General features: G+C 39.9%; 1 protein-coding gene across 3 annotated transcripts in view; it reads left to right on the top strand.

Moving 5' to 3' along the window:
- Positions 1-19,395: 19,395 nt before the first annotated feature.
- Positions 19,396-21,574, top strand: part of MMAA (metabolism of cobalamin associated A) — a 37,715-nt gene continuing 35,536 nt past the window's right edge. For all 3 annotated transcript variants that reach the window (XM_031664251.1, XM_003899238.5, XM_017959091.3), the window contains exon 1: positions 19,396-20,512. The gene's annotated coding sequence lies outside the window, so the exon portion shown is untranslated. The remainder of the gene's footprint in view (positions 20,513-21,574) is intronic.

The following is a 21,574-nucleotide window of genomic DNA, read 5'->3' as shown; positions in this document are numbered from 1 at the left end:
TGGGGCATTTTTAAATGTTAGTTTTTTTATTCATAACAATTAAAAAGTGCTCTTTGCATATTTAACTAAAATATGAAAGTAGGAGACAGACACTGCTAACATGTTGTGCATTTCCTCCAGCATCTAAATAAATAAAGATAGATGTAGATCTAGGAATCACATTACTAGGAGATTTGAAAATGAAAGTCGGAAACCCTCAAATCTTCTGTCTTCCCTATTCTCTACCAAGGCACCTGAAAAGAGATGCCTCCGTCACAATCCCAGCTTCATGTCATGCCTTTGCTGTTATTTCCCCACCTAATCAACCAATTTTCCCTAGACTATTTATGAAATAATGCTTCCTTTCCCCATTTATTTAGGACGCCACATTTCTCATAATTTTTTGCTGTTGGTATTCTGAGTCAGGCATTCTTTTTTTTTTTTTTTTTAGATGGAGTTTCACTCTTGTTGCTCAGGCTGGAGTGCAATGGCGCGATCCTGGCTCACTGCAACAGCTGCCTCCCAGGTTCAAGCGATTCTCCTGCCTCAGTCTCCCAAGTAGCTGGGATTACAGGCGTGTGCCACCATGCCTGGCTAGGTTTTGTATTATTAGTAGAGACGAGGTTTCACCATCTTGGCCAGGTTGGTCTCGAACTCCTGACCTCAAGTGATCCCACCCGCCTTGGCCTTTGCCCTTTATTTCCTATTACGTATTAGACCCTCCCCTTCAAATCACTTCTCTTCAGTTCAAATTACATCTTTTATCATTTCTTCTTTGAGATGTGTACTGCTGGTAAACTCTATTTTATTTATTTATGTTTTTGGTCTGAAAATGTCTCTACCCTCATTCTTAAAAAACAATTTTATTGAATATGAGATTTAAATTGGTAGTTATTTTCTTTCAACATATTAAAGATATTTCACTGGCTTCCAATGTTTATCGTTGCTCTAAGTGAGGTTCCTTTGAAAATAATCAGTCTTTTTCCTATGGTTTCTTTTTAAGTGTTAAGTCCTTGCTTTTCTGCAATTCAGTTTGTGTCAAGATGTATACTTATTTTTGGTTTCTTTCATTAGTTCTGGAAAATTCTCAGCTATTATCTCTGTTCCATATCTTTCCTTCTCTTCAACTGGAACTCTTATCAGATGTATAATAAATCTTCTTAACCTAAGAAACTCTTAAATGAAGAAGCTCTAAGCTCTGTGTTACATAAACTCTGGTTTATACTTCCTACTTCTTTTTGTCTCTGTATTCTGAATAGTTCTTTTCTTACCAATCTTCAAATTCACTAATTCTCTTTTGAACTGCTTCTTGTGTGTTATTTCTATCCATTGAGCTTTATATTTCAATTGTTACGTTTTTTGTTTCTAGAAGTTTGCTTAGTTCTCTTTCAAATGCGCTAAGTTTTGTGTGTGTGTGTGTGTTTTGGCTTTGTTTTATTTCTTTTTTTATTATTATTTTTTTATTTTTTATTTTTTATTATACTTTAAGTTCTAGGGTACATGTGGATAACGTGCAGGTTTGTTACATATGTATACCTGTACCATGTTGGCGTGCTACACCCATCAACTCGTCAGCACCCATCAACTCGTCATTTACATCAGATATAACTCCCAGTGCAATCCCTCCCCGCTCCCAAGTTTTTAAAAAAATAGTTTCCTATTCCCTGAAAATACTTGGTTTTTCATTTTCAAAGCATAGTCATTTTATTTCCTGTAACTGGAATATTACAATATCTAAATCAATTGTATATTTGTTTCTGCTCTTTGTTGTTTTTTGCTGGGTCTTGTGCATAGTGACTTATTTCCTTGTGGTGCTTGGTTACTTTTGTCTGTGAGTTGCTTTTTGAAGTCTTCTTTTGTAATTATAAAAGCATATCCAAGTGTTTCTATCCCCTTTTTCATTCCTAATGTATTAGGTATTTGTGTGGTGTGTGTGTGTGTGTATTTGTGGTATGTGTGTTTGTGTGTGTGTGTGTGTGTATGTTTCTTAATTAGAAATCTCCAGGGCATTTTTCTTTTGAGACAGGGTCTCACTCTGTCATCCAGGCTGGAGTGCAGTGGCACAATCATGGCTCACTGCAGCCTCATCCTCCCAGGCCCAAGCAATCCTCCCACCTCAGCCTCCCAAGTAGCTGGGGGACCACAGGTGCACGCCATCATACCTGTCTAATTTATTTTTATTTTTTTTGTAGAGACAGGGTCTCAGTATTTTGTCTAGGCTGGTCTCTAACTCCTGGGCTCAGGCAACTTCTCACTTCGGCCTCACAAAGTGCTGGAATTACAGGCATGAGTCACTGCCCTCAGTCTTCAGGACATTTTTGTATTATTTTTTCCTCCAAAGACACAACTTTTGGTCTACTTATAACTCTAATGGCTTTTATTTAATAATTATTTAATTTTTGTCTTTATTTTTCTTATTTCCTTTTCCTTAAGTAATGTAGTGTGTTTGAGTTCGTCTTCACATGCATCCCGTTTGTTTTGTTATTTTATATACTTCTTTTCTAAAGGAGCAATAATTATCATTTTGTTTCCTTTTTGTCATATAACTTATTTGGGATAATTTCCTTTCCAAATTTCTAAATGACTGATTTTTTTCCCCTTGTTTAATCATTTGTTATTCATTTTTATTGTATTTCATTATTTTTAGAGAATGTGGTCTAAGTTTTAGACTATTTTCTAAATGCTGAGTTTTTAATGGCCTAATGTTATCAATTTTAGCACATATTCTACAGATCTTTGTCAAAAAGAAATAATCACATTTAGGGTCTAACATTCAAGATATACATAAACATAAATAGGTAGGTAGATATTAATCTTTTAAATTGTAATCTTAGAATTTTTCTGACTACTTGATTTGTCAGGTCATTAATTCAAATGACACAGTTATAAAATGAAAATCTTTCTTAGGGATAACATGTCTAAGCATATTGTTTGGGAATTCAAAGGGGGTGGAGCAAGATGGCTGAATAGGAACAGCTCCAGTCTCCAGCTCCCAGTGCGAGCGACACAGAAGACAGGTGATTTCTGCATTATCAACTGAGGTACTGGGTTCATCTCACTGGGGAGTGCGGACAATCAGTGCTGGTCAGCTGTTGCAGCCCGACCAGCGAGAGCTGAAGCAGGGCGAGGCATCGCCTCACCTGGGAAGCGCAAGGGGGAAGGGAATCCCTTTTCCTAGCCAGGGGAACTGAGACACACAACACCTGGAAAATCGGGTAACTCCCACCCCAATACTGCGCTTTAAGCAAACGGGCACACCAGGAGATCATATCCCACACCTGGCCGGGAGGGTCCCACGCCCACGGAGCCTTCCTCATTGCTAGCACAGCAGGCTGCCATCTAACCGCAAGGCAGCAGCGAGGCTGGGGGAGGAGCGCCTGCCATTGCTGAGGCTTAAGTAGGTAAACAAAGTCCTGGGAAGATCGAACTGGGTGGAGCTCACAGCAGCTCAAGGAGGCCTGCCAGTCTCTGTAGACTCCACCTCTGGGGACAGGGCACAGCTAAACAACAACAACAACAACAACAAAAAAGCAGCAGAAACCTCTGCAGACGCAAGCAACTCTGTCTGACAGCTTTGAAGAGAGCGGTGGATCTCCCAACACGGAGGTTGAGATCTGAGAACAGACAGACTGCCTGCTCAAGTGAGTCCCTGACCCCTGAGTAGCCTAACTGGGAGACATCCTCCACTAGGGGCAGACCAACACCCCACACCTCACACGGTGGAGTACACCCCTGACAGGAAGCTTCCAAAGCAAGAATCAGACAGGTACACTCGCTGTTCAGCAGTATTCTATCTTCTGCAGCCTCTGCTGCTGACACCCAGGCAAACAGGGTCTGGAGTGGACCTCAAGCAATCTCCAACAGACCTACAGCTGAGAGTCCTGACTGTTAGAAGGAAAACTAACAAACAGGAAGGACACCTACACCAAAACCCCATCAGTACGTCACCATCATCAAACACCAGAGGCAGATAAAACCACAAAGATGGGGAAAAAGCAGGGCAGAAAAGCTGGAAATTCAAAAAACAAGAGCGCATCTCCCCCTCCAAAGGAACGCAGCTCATCGCCAGCAACAGATCAAAGCTGGACGGGGAATGACTTTGATGAGATGAGAGAAGAAGGCTTCAGTCCATCAAACTTCTCAGAGCTAAAGGAGGAATTACATACCCAGGGCAAAGAAACTAAAAAGCTTGAAAAAAGAGTGGAAGAATTGATAACCAGAATAATTAATGCAGAGAAGGCCATAAACGAATGGACAGAGATGAAAACCATGACACGAGAAATACGTGACAAATGCACAAGCTTCAGTAACCGACTCGATCAACTGGAAGAAAGAGTATCAGCGATTGAGGATCAAATGAATGAAATGAAGCGAGAAGAGAAATCTAAAGAAAAAACAAGAAAAAGAAATGAACAAAGCCTGCAAGAAGTATGGGATTATGTAAAAAGACCAAATCTACATCTGATTGGGGTGCCTGAAAGTGAGGGGGAAAATGGAACAAAGCTGGAAAACACTCTTCAGAATATCATCCAGGAGAACTTCCCCAACCTAGTAGGGCAGGCCAACATTCAAATTCTGGAAATACAGAGAACGCCACAAAGATACTCCTCGAGAAGAGCAACTCCAAGACACATAATTGCCAGATTCACCAAAGTTGATATGAAGGAAAAAATCTTAAGGGCAGCCAGAGAGAAAGGTCGGGTTACCCACAAAGGGAAGCCCATCAGACTAACAGCAGATCTCTCGGCAGAGACTCTACAAGCCAGAAGAGAGTGGGGGCCAATATTCAACATTCTTTTTTTTTTTTTTTTTTTTTTTTTGAGACGGAGTCTCGCTGTGTCGCCCAGGCTGGAGTGCAGTGGCCGGATCTCAGCTCACTGCAAGCTCCGCCTCCCGGGTTTTTACGCCATTCTCCTGCCTCAGCCTCCCGAGTAGCTGGGACTACAGGCACCCACCACCTCGCCCGGCTAGTTTTTTGTATTTTTTAGTAGAGACGGGGTTTCACCGTGTTAGCCAGGATGGTCTCGAACTCCTGACCTCGTGATCCGCCCGTCTCGGCCTCCCAAAGTGCTGGGATTACAGGCTTGAGCCACCGCGCCCGGCCTCAACATTCTTAAAGACAAGAATTTTCAACCCAGAATTTCATATCCAGCCAAACTAAGTTTCATAAGCGAAGGAGAAATAAAATCCTTTACAGATAAGCAAATGCTTAGAGATTTTGTCACCACCAGGCCTGCCTTACAAGAGACCCTGAAGGAAGCACTGAACATGGAAAGGAACAACCGGTACCAGCCATCGCAAAAACATGCCAAAATGTAAAGACCATCGAGGCTAGGAAGAAACTGCATCAACTAACGAGCAAAATAACCAGCTAGTATCAAAATGGCAGGATCAAGTTCACACATAACAATATTAACCTTAAATGTAAATGGACTAAATGCTCCATTAAAAGACACAGACTGGCAAACTGGATAAAGAGTCAAGACCCATCAGTCTGCTGTATTCAGGAGACCCATCTCACATGTAGAGACATATATAGGTTCAAAATAAAGGGATGGAGGAAGATCTACCAAGCAAATGGAGAACAAAAAAAGCAGGGGTTGCAATAGTAGTCTCTGATAAAACAGACTTTAAACCATCAAAGATCAAAAGAGACAAAGAAGGCCATTACATAATGGTAAAGGGATCAATTCAACAGGAAGAGCTAACTCTCCTAAATATATATGCACCCAATACAGGAGCACTCAGATTCATAAAACAAGTCCTTAGAGACTTACAAAGAGACTTAGACTCCCATACAATAATAATGGGAGACTTCAACACCCCACTGTCGGCATTAGACAGATCAACGAGACAGAAAGTTAACAAGGATATCCAGGACTTGAACTCATCTCTGCAGCAAGCAGACCTAATAGACATCTACAGAACTCTCCACCCCAAATCAACAGAATATACATTCTTCTCAGCACCACATTACACTTATTCCAAAATTGACCACATAATTGGAAGTAAAGCATTCCTCAGCAAATGTACAAGAACAGAAATTATAATAAACTGTCTCTCAGACCACAATGCAATCAAACTAGAATTCAGGACTAATAAACTCAATCAAAACTGCTCAACTACATGGAAACTGAATAACCTGCTCTTGAATGACTACTGGGTATACAACGAAATGAAGGCAGAAATAAAGATGTTCTTTGAAACCAATGAGAACAAAGATACAACACATCAGAATCTCTGGGACACATTTAAAGCAGTGTGTAGAGGGAAATTTATAGCACTAAATGCCCACAAGAGAAAGCTGGAAAGATCTAAAATTGACATTCTAACATCACAATTAAAAGAACTAGAGAAGCAAGAGCAAACACATTCAAAAGCGAGCAGAAGGCAAAAAATAACTAAGATCAGAGCAGAACTGAAGGAGATAGAGACACAAAAAACCCTCCAAAAAATCAATGAATCCAGGAGTTGGTTTTTTGAAAAGATCAACAAAATTGATAGACCGCTAGCAAGACTAATAAAGAAGAAAAGAGAGAAGAATCAAATAGATGCAATAAAAAATGATAAAGGGGATATCACCACCGACCCCACAGAAATACAAACTACCATCAGAAAATACTATAAACACCTCTACGCAAATAAACTAGAAAATCTAGAAGAAATGGATAATTTCCTGGACACTTACACTCTCCCAAGACTAAACCAGGAAGAAGCTGAATCCCCGAATAGACCAATAGCAGGCTCTGAAATTGAGGCAATAATTAATAGCCTACCAACCAAAAAAAGTACAGGACCAGATTGATTCACAGCTGAATTCTACCAGAGGTACAAAGAGGAGCTGGTACCATTCCTTCTGAAACTATTCCAATCAATAGAAAAAGAGGAAATCCTCCCTAACTCATTTTATGAGGCCAACATCATCCTGATACCAAAGCCTGGCAGAGACACAACAAAAAAAGAGAATTTTAGACCAATATCCCTGATGAACATCCATGCAAAAATCCTCAATAAAATACTGGCAAACCAGATCCAGCAGCACATCAAAAAGCTTATCCACCATGATCAAGTGGGCTTCATCCCTGGGATGCAAGGCTGGTTCAACATACACAAATCAATAAACGTAATCCAGCATATAAACAGAACCAAAGACAAGAACCACATGATTATCCCAATAGATGCAGAAAAGGCCTTTGACAAAATTCAACAGCCCTTCATGCTAAAAACGCTCAATAAATTTGGTATTGATGGAACGTACCTCAAAATAATAAGAGCTATTTATGACAAACCCACAGCCAATATCATACTGAATGGGCAAAAACTGGAAAAATTCCCTTTGAAAACTGGCACAAGACAGGGATGCCCTCTCTCACCACTCCTATTCAACATAGTGTTGGAAGTTCTGGCTAGGGCAATCAGGCAGAGAAAGAAATAAAGGGTATTCAGTTAGGAAAAGAAGAAGTCAAATTGTCCTTCTTTGCAGATGACATGATTGTGTATTTAGAAAACCCCATTGTCTCAGTCCAAAATCTCCTTAAGCTGATAAGCAACTTCAGCAAAGTCTCAGGATACAAAATTAATGTGCAAAAATCACAAGCAATCTTATACACCAGTAACAGACAAACAGAGAGCCAAATCATGAATGAACTTCCATTCACAATTGCTTCAAAGAGAATAAAATACCTGGGAATCCAACTTACAAGGGATGTCAAGGACCTCTTCAAGGAGAACTACAAACCACTGCTCAGTGAAATAAAAGAGGACATAAACAAATGGAAGAACATACCATGCTCATGGATAGGAAAAATCAATATCATGAAAATGGCCATACTGCCCAAGGTAATTTATAGATTCAATGCCATCCCCATCAAGCTACCAATGAGTTTCTTCACAGAATTGGAAAATACTGCTTTAAAGTTCACATGGAACCAAAAAAGAGCCCACATCTCCAAGACAATCCTAAGTCAAAAGAACAAAGCTGGAGGCATCACGCTACTGGACTTCAAACTATACTACAAGGCTACAGTAACCAAAACAGCATGGTACTGGTACCAAAACAGAGATATAGACCAATGGAACAGAACAGAGTCCTCAGAAATAATACCACACATCTACAGCCATCTGAGCTTTGATAAACCTCAGAAAAACAAGAAATGGGGAAAGGATTCCCTATTTAACAAATGGTGCTGGGAAAATTGGCTAGCCATAAGTAGAAAGCTGACACTAGATCCTTTCCTTACTCCTTATACGAAAATTAATTCAAGATGGATTAGAGACTTAAATGTTAGACCTAATACCATAAAAACCCTAGAAGAAAACGTAGGTAATACCATTTAGGACATAGGCATGGGCAAGGACTTCATGTCTAAAACACCAAAAGCAAGGGCAACAAAAGCCAAAATTGACAAATGGGATCTAATTAAACTAAAGAGCTTCTGCACAGCAAAAGAAACTACCATCAGAGTGAACAGGCAACCTACAGAATGGGAGAAAATTTTTGCAATCTACTCATCAGACAAAGGGCTAATATCCAGAACCTACAAAGAACTCAAACAAATTTACAAGAAAAAAACAAACAACCCCATCAAAAAGTGGGCAAAGGATATGAATAGACATTTCTCAAAAGAGGACATTCATACAGCCAACAGACACATGAAAAAATGCTCATCATCACTGGCCATCAGAGAAATGCAAATCAAAACCACAATGAGATACCATCTCACACCAGTTAGAATGGCAATCATTAAAAAGTCAGGAAACAACAGGTGCTGGAGAGGATGTGGAGAAATAGGAACCCTTTTACACTGTTGGTGGGATTGTAAACTAGTTCTACCATTATGGAAAACAGTATGGCGATTCCTCAAGGATCTAGAACTAGAAGTACCATATGACCCACCCCTCCCATTACTGGGTATATACCCAAAGGATTATAAATCATGCTGCTATAAAGACACATGCACACGTATGTTTATTGTGGCACTATTCACAATAGCAAAGACTTGGAATCAACCCAAATGTCCATCAGTGACAGACTGGATTAAGAAAATGTGGCACATATACACCATGGAATACTATGCAGCCATAAAAAAGGATGAGTTTGTGTCCTTTGTAGGGACATGGATGCAGCTGGAAACCATCATTCTCAGCAAACTATCACAAGAACAGAAAACCAAACACCGTATGTTCTCACTCATAGGTGGGAACTGAACAATGAGATCACTTGGACTCAGGAAGGGGAACATCACACACTGGGGCCTATCACGGGGATGGGGGAGGGGGGAGGGATTGCATTGGGAGTTATACCTGATGTAAATGACGAGTTGATGGGTGCTGACGAGTTGATGGGTGCAGCACACCAACATGTTACAAGTATACATATGTAACAAACCTGCACGTTATGCACATGTACCCTAGAACTTAAAGTATAATTAAAAAAAAAAAGTGAAAAAAAAAGCATATTGTTTTCTATACATAAAGAGATTTTCCCTTTTATTACTTCTATTTAATATTTTCATTAACTAATAATACTTGGCAAAGCATGTGATTAGTCTCTGTAACAAGTTTTTTCTTCTCACTGTCAGATTTTAATCCCCTACATCCAACATTGAATACATATAAACTATGCCAGAATGGTCTTTCTATGCCTTGTTTCTCCAGCAAGCAACATGATGACCTTGGGGTTTTTGGCGTATGTGGAAGGGGGAAGGTGGGTTATGCTGTGGACTGACATCTGTGTTATATTTTGTTCTCACCAACCATACATTGAGAACAAAATGGGCGAGAATGTAACCTCTGAATAGGACTTTGGAAAGCCGCTCCCCTACCCACATCCTTAATCATTATAAGACTTATTTATAGGAGTAAAATAGTTTCTCATAGAAAATTTGAAAACAGCATCTGCAATATAAACAGGCAGGAGGAAAATGGTGCATTTAATCACATCACTCAAAGGCAACCATTAACAACTAGTTTTGCTTCTTCTAATATTTCTTCTAGAATTGTTTTTACATAATTGAGACTCTTCCACTATTATATAATAGGCATTTTCCATTATTAAAAATTATTCAACAGAATCATGTTTAAATGCCTTGACAATATACTATTTTTCACTTAATATTTCTTTAATATTAAACTTGCATTTCCAATATATTTGTATTATTAATTATGCTTTGGTGAATTTGTTTTCTTTCTTTCTTTTTTTTTTTTTTTTTGAGATGGAATCTTGCTCTGTCCCTGAGGCTGGAGTGCAGTGGCATGATCTCAGCTCACTGCAACCTCTGCCTCCCAGGTTAGTGTGATTCTTCTGCCTCTGCCTCCCAAGTAGCTGGGATTACAGGTGCCCACCATCATGCCCGGCTAATTTTTGTTATTTTTAGTAGAGACAGCGTTTCACCATGTTGGCCAGGTTGGTCTCAAACTCCTGACTTCAGGTGATCCGCCTGCCTCAGCCTCCCAAAGTGCTGGGATTACAGGCATGGGCCATAAGTAACACAGTGGATCCCTAACTTTTGGGTGCATCCGAAACCCCTGAAAGGCCTCATTCCCCAAGTTTCTGATTCGGTAAAAGTCTGAGTGTGGCCAAATAATTCGTATTTCTAGTATTTCAGGTGATGACAATGCTGCTAGTCCAGGGACCAAACTTAAGAGAATCACTGTAATATTGACATGTAAGGATTTGTTTCAATAATTTCTGAAAAGCAATGCTTCTTCCTTCTATTGTTGGTTTCATCTTTGATAATGCAGGGAAAAATAATACTTATTTTAGATTAGAAAAGGAAGTAGTAATGTCTATTAAAGGTTTTTAAAAATCTTTTAGTCATTGGCTTTTGTTAACTCCTTTGCACTGATTGTGGAATCTTACTGGAACCATTTGACCCTGGAGCCACATCACTATACAGCTGGTCTCTTTTTTTTTAAGTCACCTGCTCTCATTTAATTCATTTCCTTTGGTGTCTTGCTTCCTGTGGAAAGCCTCTGACATCTGTCCTACATACTTCCTTATGAATACAAAAGCTCATTTTTTTCATTTTTAACTTTTATAAGTCAATTACTCTTACCCTTTTTGTATTTGTGATGTTTTCATTCCTTATGTTTTCAAAAGACACTCTAGTCTATAATTATTTAGGATTGCTCTTTAAAAAAAAATTTAAACATTTTTTACTACATTCTGTTGACATATTTAGGTCTGAGCCTAATGTCAAATACTAGCAGCAGATGACTTCTCACTTCACTGGCACCATCATGTGGTGAAATTTTGCGCTACATTGAAACATTTGCCAACATGGTGCCATTTAATCACATTTTATGTATAGGTAACACTGAAATTGGACCTATCACAGTAAGTTAGGGAATCTGAAATAATCCTGTTACTTTAGTAAACGCACAGAAAAGTAAGCACCAATGATTAAGTATGTGGACACTGAAGTCAATTACATGAGCTCAAAGCCAGGCTTTTATACTATCATGTAACATTGGGCACATTGGTTAATTTCCCTCAGTCTCAGTTTCCCCATATGTAAAATGGGATACCAGTAGCATCTATCTCACAGGGATGTTGACAATGGCCATAAAATAGTTTAATAATATCAGCTGTGATTAGTTGTTACCATGCCATCACATTTCATTTTCCCTTTATGGTCAAACCAAGAAAAGAAAGAGTATCAGAAGACTTCCCCTGTGAGTTTAGAAAATTATACCAACATGGAATAATTATTTTCAGAATGATTAGAAGTAACATGAAGTTAAAAACTGTGAAACGTAAAGATTGAAAAAACATTTAAATAAAAGTTATTTTTTAAAAAGGCAACTTCTGGAAAGAAAGGTCTATGAACTATACTTACCAAGTGAAATTTGAAAATTAATCTGGTTATATTAAGCGTAACTGACAGTCAAAATAAATAATTGTGAGGATGAGTAACTTAAAACCTTTTTAAGGGTCAAAAATACTTTTTAAAATTAAAAATGATTTATAGTCCCCAATCCTCTCAATGAGCTATTGAAAGAGAAATGTTTAATTTTATAAATCCTTGAAAGAGACACATGTGGGGCAGATCTATATGTTGGAAATCTTTCTATTAAAAAATAAATTCTAATTATTTTATCAGAATAATAGAGAGAGTAGAAGCAAGCAGGCAGGTTTGCTGTGATTTGAATGTGTTCCCCAATGTTAATGTGTTGGAGGCTTCATTTCCAATGCAATGGTGCTGAGAAGTGACATTTTTGAGGTGACTGGGTCCTGAGGGCTCTACTCTCATTAAGGGATGAATGGAGCCATTATTGCAGGAGTGCGTAGTCATGAGAGTGAGTTCCTGATAAAAGGATAAGTTCAGCCCCCTTCCCTGCTCTTCGCCTTTGCCTACTCTTTCCCTCTCTTGCCCTCCTGCCTTCCACCATGGAATGATGGAGCAAGAAGGCCTCACCAGGTGTGGTTCCCTTGATTTTGGATTTCCCACCCTTCAGAACTGTACGAAATAATTTCTCTTCTTTATAAATTACCTAGTCTGTGGCATTCTGTTATAGAAGCACAAAACAGACTAAGACATAAAATTAGTGCTGAGGAGTGGGGCTGTTGCTATAACAAATACCTGAAAATGTAGATGTGGTTTTGGAATTGGGTAACAGATAGAGGCTGGAAGAATTTGGAAGAGCAAATAGACAAGCCTCCACTGCTATGAATGGAGCATTGGGCAATTCTGGTGAGAAGACAAGAGCTGTGAGGAGAGCATAATCTTCTTAAGGATTATTTAAGTGGTCATGACCAGAAGGCTGGTAGAAATATGGACAGTAAAGGCCATTCTGATGAAGTCTCAGATGGAAATAAGAAAAATGCATTGGAAACCGGATTAAAAGCTATCCGTGTTTTGCAGAAAATTGTGGTGGAACTGTGTCCATTTCCTAGGACTTTGTGGAATACAGAACTTAAAAGAGGTGAACTAAAATATCTGGTGGAAGAATTTTCTAAGCAGCAAATTATTGAAGGAGTTGCATGGATATGTTTAACTGCATACAGCAAAATAAGATAAAATGTAAGACATGAAAGCTACAGAGAGAGAGAGTGATCTAGAATTTATACTGAAAGGTAAGCAGAGCAGAAAGATTTGGAAAATTTGCAGCCTGGGCATGGAGACCAAAAGACCACCAGAATGCCTAGATGATAGAAAGGAGAGCTTTATTGGCAATATCAGTTTGCAAACTGAGAAGAGTCTCTGGCACGTGCTGCAGGTGCTCTTCTTTGAAGATGAAAAGGGCAGGTTGGCCTTTATGCCTCAAAGGGCCTGTACAGTCATACATAGTCAGCAGGTTTGGGGAAAAGCTATACATATTTATGTGGAGAGTTGAGTGCATGTGCAATGGGCAGGCATATATGTAATGTATATCCCATGTTATATATACATGGGGTTTTGGCATTAAAATGAGGTGAAATTTGGCTCCACGTTAAAAGGTGAACTGTAGGATATGAAGACTGTGCATAGTATCTATAAGCTTGCTGAAACTAGCTTAAGGTCTATAGTTACTTATTAGGAAAGTGTGTTTATAAGGTAGGTCTTCTGTCCAATCAGAGTTGAAGTGGTCTGGGTTGTAAATCAGTTTATGAGGGCTCTTGATAATTTACCTGATAGCTCCTATTGTTATGGAGTTTAGTAAGAGTGTGTTTTTCCTTATAGCCATAGGAATTTAGAAGTTGTCACGTCAGCTGAGCACTGAACCCTCAACCCATAGGTAGTATCTGTTTCCTTAACCTTGGGGTTTGTCTTAGTTGATAAAGGGGCATCTATTTCGGTTTCTCAGATCACAAGTAAAACGGTATCTTTAGGACAGCAAACCAAAGATATGGCCAAGCCACTATTTGCTAAAGAGGTTAGTATGGCTAGAAGGAAACCAGGTGATATTCATCAAGACCGTGGAGAATGACCTGAAAGGAATTTCAGACATCTTTGAGGCTCCCCTTCCATCACAGGCCCAGAGCTCTAGAACAAAATGGTTTTGTGGTGGATGACCCAGGGTACCCTCCATGGGCTTGCTGCCCAGGACCACTTCCAGTCTCTGCTCCCTGTATGCCAGTGCAGTAATCCTGTCACCCCAGCAGTGGTTCAAGCAGGCCTGGCTGTGGCTCAGGCTGCCATTCCAGAGGACACAAGGGGTAAGCCTTGGTGGCATCATGTGGTGCTGATTCTGCAGGTGTGCAGAATGCAAGAGCTGTGGGGCCATGGTGACTTCCACCTAGATTTCAAAGAATGTGGACAGCCCAGTAGGTCAATGCCTAGTGGTCTTGAGAGTGGGGCAGCTCCCATACCAGCATGCAACTCCAATCTGGGAAAGCTGGAGGCACGAAATTTCGATCTGAGCACTGCTCGGTGGACAGTCCACCAAAGCGGTAGGAATGGAGCTGCATGAGGCCTTGGGGACGCTGCCCCATCCTGGTGTGCCCAGGATATGGGATATGTATTCAAAAGAGATTATTCTCCAGCTTTAAAACTCATTTTTCTTATTGGATTTTATACTTGCTTGGGTCCTGTTACTTTCTTCTTGCTTGTTTTTCCCTTTTGGAATGGGAATGTCTATCCTATGCTGTCCCAACATATATATATATGTTTATATATATATGTTTTTATATATATAAAAAGTAGATAACTTGTTAAATTTCACAGGCTCACAACTGGAAAGGAATTTGCCTTAGGATGAATTGTGCCTTGAATCTCACCCATATCTGATTTATATGAGACTTTGGTCTTTGGACTTTTGAACTGATGTAGAGCAAGACTTTTAGGACAATTGGGATAGAATGAATGTATTTTGCATGGTGAGAAGTCATAAGGTTTGAAGGCTAGGGGTGGAATGCTATGGTTTGAATGTGTCCCCTGAAGTTCACATGTTAGAGGCCTGATCCCCAATGCAACAGTGTTGAGAGGTGATTAAGTAATGAGGCCTCTGCCCGCAGACACTGATTAATGCCACTTCACAGGAATGAACTGGTTGTCACAGGAGTGAGTTCCACATAAAAGGATGAAGCCAGTCCTCTCCCCAGCCACCCCTCTTCCCCTCTCTTACCCTTCCGTTTTCTGCCATGGAATGACACAGCATTAAGTCCCTCACCAGATGTGAGCCCCTCAACCTTGTACTTCTCAGCCCCCAGAACTCTAAGAAGTAAATGTTTATTTTAATCTTAATAAATTACCCAGTCTCAGGTATTCTGTTATAGCAGCACAAAATGGACTATTCCCCCATCCCCTTCAACACCATGTATAATCATTAAATAGAATGAGTAATCTTGCCAGAACCACAATCTTACATTCAGTTTTGAAACTGTAGTTTCCCCCAGTTAGCATTGTTCAATGAATTTTTGTTATGCCATTATGTAAATGTAGTCTATGTTCATTATCTCTGTCTTATTAAATTCATCAAAAGCTGTCCAGGAACAGATTTTCTGTTTTGTCAACTACACCCATAATCTTGTTCCCAGATTTTTCATCAGTATTTTCAGACTGTGAGGGAAGGAAAGCAAGAAATGGGAACAATTTCATGAATTGTAAATATGCTGTAACTCTGTTTTAGTACAATAAAGTATATAGCCGTCTGCAGTTGCTTCCAGCATACCCCAATCTCAGGGCAGTGCCAGGTTAGTGCAGTTGGTTAGAATGTGGCAATATGTCCAAAATTATTTCCCATGTGAATCAATTGGCTTGGCTGTGCAGAGAATAATGTCTTCAGTGTCAGTCTGAACTTTTGAGGCCAGCAGTCTGGAAAATCTGCGCCTCTGATTATTGAGGTTTGGAGATTTCCAAAGACCTATTATTGACTTCTAATTCCATTGTGGTTGGAGAACAATACTGTATGATTTTCATCCTTATAAATTGAGATTTATAACCCAGAATATGGTCTTTCTTGGCACATGTTCAGTATGCATAAATATGGCACATCTCTCCATTTATTTAGCTCTTTCATTTAAGCAATGTTTTGTCACTTTAGAGTACAGCTCTTGCATGTCTTTCATTAAACATATTCCTAGGTATTTATAATACAGATGCTCCTCAACTTATGATGAGGTTATGTCTGAATAAACCCATCCTAAATGGAAAATACTGTAAATCGTAGTGGGGTTTCAACTCAATATTTTCAACTTACAATGGGTTTATCTGAATGTAACCCCATTGTAACCTGAGGAGCATTCTGAATGTCTATCACTTTCACATCATTATAAAGTAAAAAAAAATCGTAAGTCAAACCCTCCTAAGTCAGGGATCATCTGTACTATTATAAATGGCATATTTTAACATGTCATTTTCCAATTGCTGCTTACTAGTATATAAAGTATTTTTTTGTATATACTGAGTTTTACCCCATGACTTCAACATCCAGTAGATGTTGAAGATTTTCCACATGGATAGTCTACAAAACACAATTTATTTAGTAGCTTTGAAAAACAGATTTTCTACATAGACCACTGTGAATAGACAGTTTTGCACTTTTCTAATATTTATCTTTTATTAATTATTTATTGTACTGTCTAGAATTTCTGAATAGAAGTGATGAGAGCCGACAGCTTTACCTCGTTCCCAATCCTAGGATTGGATATTTCACCATTAAGCATAATAGCTATTGATCTTTCACAGATGTCCTTTATAAAGTTCTCTTTTATTTCTAGTTTTGTGATTGTTATCATGAGTTGGCAATAAATTATGTCAAATGCTTTTTCTGCCATTATTAAGATTTTCTCCTTTATTAATGTTGTAAATTACTGTTTATTAATGTTGGGCAAATCTTGCATTCTGGATAAACCACAATTGGCCGCTGCATTTTATTTTTTTCTGGGTTCAATTTGCTAGTATTTTCTATAGGAATTCTGCATCTGTATTAGTGAGTAATATTAGTTTGTGTTTTTTTTTCCTCTAATGCCTGTTAGATTTTTCCGAAGGCTCTGCTGTTACTCCTTCCTCCTCTATTCTCTGAGTTTATATAAAATTGACATTGTATGTTATTTAAATGCTGGATAGAATTCACTAAGGGGGATGGTTTTCTTTGTATTTTTAAATTATGAATTCAGATTTTGTAACAGATATACAAGTACTCAGATTTTCTATTTCTTCCTCAGTGTTTTGATAAGTTTTTTTTTTTTTTTTCCAAAAAACTTTTTTTCTTGAGACAGAGTCTCGCCGTCATCCAGGCTGGAGTGCAGTGGTGCACGCTCAACTCACTACAACTTCTGCCTCCAGGTTCAAGTGATTCTCCTGCCTCAGCCTACCAAGTAGCTGGGATTACAGGTGCATGCCACCACACCTGGCTAATTTTTGTATTTTTGTAGAGACGGGGTTTCTCCAAGTTGGCCTGGCTGGTCTCAAACTTCTGACCTCAAGAGATCCACCCGCCTCGGCCTCCCAAAGTGCTGGGATTACAGGCATGAGCCACCATGCCTGGCCCCAAAAACTTTTTATTCTAAGTTATCAGATTTTATTGGTATAAATTTGTTTATAATATTATTTTATGGTTTTAATTAGAATTTTTCAATCTCAGCACTATCGACGTTGCAGGCCAGCAAATTGCTGTGGGGGACTGTCCTCTGCATTGCAGAATATTCAGCTGTTTCCCTGGCCTGTCTTCTGATAGCATACTCTCCAACTGTGACAACCAAAAATGTCTCTGGACATTTCCAAATGTTCCTTGGGGGGGAAAAAACCCTCTGGTTGAGACCCACGTTTTAATGTCTGTAGAATCTTTAGCGTTCTTTCACTCCAGATACTGGTAATTTGTCTATTTTTAAAATGAGTTTTTCTAGAGTTTTGTAGGCTGTACAGAAGAAGACTATGCACCGGACTTGGCCTGTAGACCACAGTTTGCTGATCCTGACTTAGATCACTGATTTTTTTTCTTCTTTTCTAACAAAGGCAAGAAAAAACTATAAATTTCCCTCTGAGAATACTTTAGTTGTATTTCATAAACTTTGAAATGTTGTATTGATGGATATTAGCCAATTAATGGTTATGGAGAGTGTTTATGAAGTAACATGAGCTTGACTGTTATTCCAATAAAAGAGCTTACAAACAGACTTTTGGTTCTGTGAGAGATGAGCAATGAAGAACAATAAGTACTTTCCCAACTAGTTGATAAATTAACATCAACATCCATAATCTGGCAACAATATTCTTTTGGCTCCTATCCCTAAAAAAAGCCAGTCTGCAACATCCAAAACATTTACCAACACAAGGAAATTGCAGTGATTTTCCTGTACCTTATGGAGTATTAATTTGCTGCCACCTGCTGGGAGGCAGAAAGGGGTTTCCAGCATTGCTAGCTACAATTTGTCCTCAACTGTTTATTTTGAAAATTTTCAAATCTATAGAGGAGTTAAAAGAACATTCATATACTATTCACCTGACCGTTTTTTTGTTTTGTTTTGTTGAGACTGGAGTCTCTGTCGCCAGGGTAGAGTGCAGTGGCCCAATCTCGGCTCACTGCAACCTCTGCCTCCCGGGTTCAGGTGATTCTCCTGCCTCAGCCTTCGGAGTAGCTAGGACTACAGACACGCGCCACCAAGCCCAGCTCATTTTTGTATTTTTAGTAGAGATAGGGTTTCACCATGTTGGCCAGGATGGTTTTGATCTCTTGACCTCGTGATCCACCCGCCTCCGCCTCCCAAAGTGCGAGATTGCAGGCGTGAATCACTGCGCCCGGCCCAGGTTCAAATTTTTTAAATCCTTAAGGCTATCTAGTTGACAGCTGTCTTTAATGTAGATCAGTCCTCCTGCCTTTTTTTATTGTCTTCCATATTAACCTTATTGAAAGGTCCAAACAAATCACATTCTGAATTTATCCGAGTGTTTCCTCACAATCAGATTCAGGTTAAACATTTTTGGCAAGAGTGTTACGTAGGTGTATTTCCCATAGCCTCATAATGACAGGTTCATATTTTCGCCGGTATTGGTAATGCTAGCAATTTTTTTTTTCCCATGAAGCATCTATTAACATTTTGCAAGAGACTAATGTTCCACAGAAATGTGTTCCCCAAGCTGTACTGTTTAGAAAACTTCTGAATAAAAAAGTGACATGCATGAAAGTGTTTTAGAGTTTGTAGAATGAAAAGCAGGTTAAGGATTAACTCAATTTTAAAATTAACAAACTTCTTCACTTCTAAGGTAGCACAAACTGGGCTTTCATGAAACGTAACCCTTACCAAAACAATTGTTCAGATGAGCAACGCCGAGTTTAAAGAAAGGAAGTAAAACGTCTCAAGAACTGTGATTGATTGTGTTCAATAACTGAGATTTGAAAGGTCTGATTCTATGTTCTCTCCACTAGATCCTTGGCTTCATTTAGACTTGTGCTTAATTTTCTGTCATTGACTATTGAGTCTACACTCACTCTTTGGAGTAAAAGTGGTAGTCTTTTAGTCCAAATAGTAATAATGAAAATGGTGAGACCAGTAATTCATTTTTTATTATTCCATATTCAGTAAGAATCAACCTGTATCTAATAGCTGAAAAGGCCTGAAGCCTCCCAAATGCATGTCATTACACAAATTCTGTGTGAGGACTGACATCTTGGTTCCATATACTAATTATACTGCATGGCCCCCATTTATAACCATATCTACTTGTCATAATTCGATCCTGGCTGCTGCCTATGGATGCTATCTTTATCACATTATAGCAAACATTTGGGTGATTGTTCTCAAAAATTCTAGAATAGCATACAACGGCTTTACTACTTATTACATCATCTAAGAGGTTTTTTAAAAATTAGTTACCACTCCGCCCACGCAGTGAGGTAGCAAATATTATGCCATTTCAGGCTTGTGCCTTTCACCCCTCGGGACTTCCCGTGGACATCCCTGCAGCAGTGAGGCTGAGTCCTGGCTTTGGGTGCATGTTAAGAAATACTAATCAAAACGAATGGGTGCCTTTCAAGAGAAAAAAATTGTGGGAACTTCAACCTTTAAAAACCACGCCATGCTTTAAAAACGTAAAACTCTATTTCGGCCGAACGCTGAGCATTTCTTCAAATCACTATGAGAAGCTTGAATGTCTTTAAATTCACCGGTCTGTAAAACGTAACGCGTCTCTCCCTCACCCCACATTATAAGTTTCCAAAGAGCGGAAGAAGGGGCTCCGGGGGTCCCGGCCCCAGGCTGCTAGGGGCTGACGGCAGGACTCGGCCTCCGTCCGACTCGAGGGTGTCGCGAAGGCCGGGAGGGAACGAAAGTTACCCTCGAACTTCGGAGGCGAAAGAGTCCATGTGGACCTTAAAAAGGGCAAAACCTACCCTAAAGGCCGTAAACCGCCCTCCCCTCCCCCCGCCAGAGAACTTCCCGGCGTAGAGCTTCCGCAGCCTGCCGCAAGCCGGGAGGCCTCCACGCTCACGCGCTCTCCGCCACACGCCGGAACTGCGCGGCCACGTCCGCGGGGACCCTGGCCATGCCCTGCGCCGCCACCCGGCCCCAGGCGATCTACGGGCCCCACGCGCCTGCAGTCGGCGCTGCTTCTGCGTGGGAGGATCCGGCGGAAGGGGCGGGGTCAGGCGGCACTTCCGTGACTTCGGGAGGGTGAGTATGGGGAGTGCGCGCGGCGTTAGGGAGTCGGGCCTGGGCTCCCGCCTATGGCCGCCCTCCCGCTGGGGGGCCAGCGCGGTCCTCCGGGGCGCCCCCTGGAGGATTTGGGGTGGGGGAAGGAAAAGGAGAGTATTATCGAATATTCTCCTGATATTGATGTTAGGGGTGCGGATATGTGTGGACAGGCAAGAGTCGGCAAATGGGTTAAAATGGAAGGTTTAACAGAGGCCCCGTACGTAAACAGTGTTTTAAAATTCTCATTTTGGTTAGGTTTCTCAGGTTATTTTTGAGCCACAGCAAGGCAGCTTTGTTAAGGTGGCTCATCTTTTGTCGCTGCCAAACCAGGTGAATGGTTAACCTGAGGCCGGGTCGGAGAAAGCCATTATGACTTCTACCAAAGAGTGAAATTAAAACTCTTTTCCGGGAAATAAAATCGAGGATATAAAAGTAGGATTCAAACTAAAAGTTACAAACAGTATCTAGGTTCTGTCACATGCTGTGCCGGACTAGGGCTAAATCTCAGCAGAGGGCATGCTGTCTTCATACGTATTTCTCATTAGAAAATGAAAGACAACCTAAACCAAAATAATATGATAAAAAATGTTTATTATCTGTCTTAAGAGTTGTACCCTAATCCATATGTTTGGAAAACATAAACTAATAAAACTTTTCCAACTTGGTAGAAAGCCAAAAGTTTCCAGAAAAACTGTGTGGATTATTCAGCATTTTGCGGTTGTCTACAATGTTCAGAATATTCTTTTACAATAATTTTGCACTAAATACTGGTTTGTGTTCAGGGTAACAAGAGGTTTATAAAAAGTCAAAGACAGGGACAGGTACTTTAAGGTCTGTATCCTATTAGGAGAGAAAAAATAAGCATGAAGTTACATAACCATAAGAAATGTAAATCACCATTTGAGATATTTGATGTCAAAAGAAAACCTTTATTTAGAATGGAAAGAGCTGGTGAATGCTTGAAACATTTACCATTTAGCTGATTGTTGCCACATGGGAATGTGGGTCTCTCAAACGCAGATCCGATTGTCTCCAACACAG

Source organism: Papio anubis, chromosome 3 (genome assembly GCF_008728515.1).
Source record: "Papio anubis isolate 15944 chromosome 3, Panubis1.0, whole genome shotgun sequence".
Lineage (NCBI taxonomy): Eukaryota > Metazoa > Chordata > Mammalia > Primates > Cercopithecidae > Papio > Papio anubis.
This window is presented reverse-complemented; position numbering and strand designations above follow the sequence as displayed.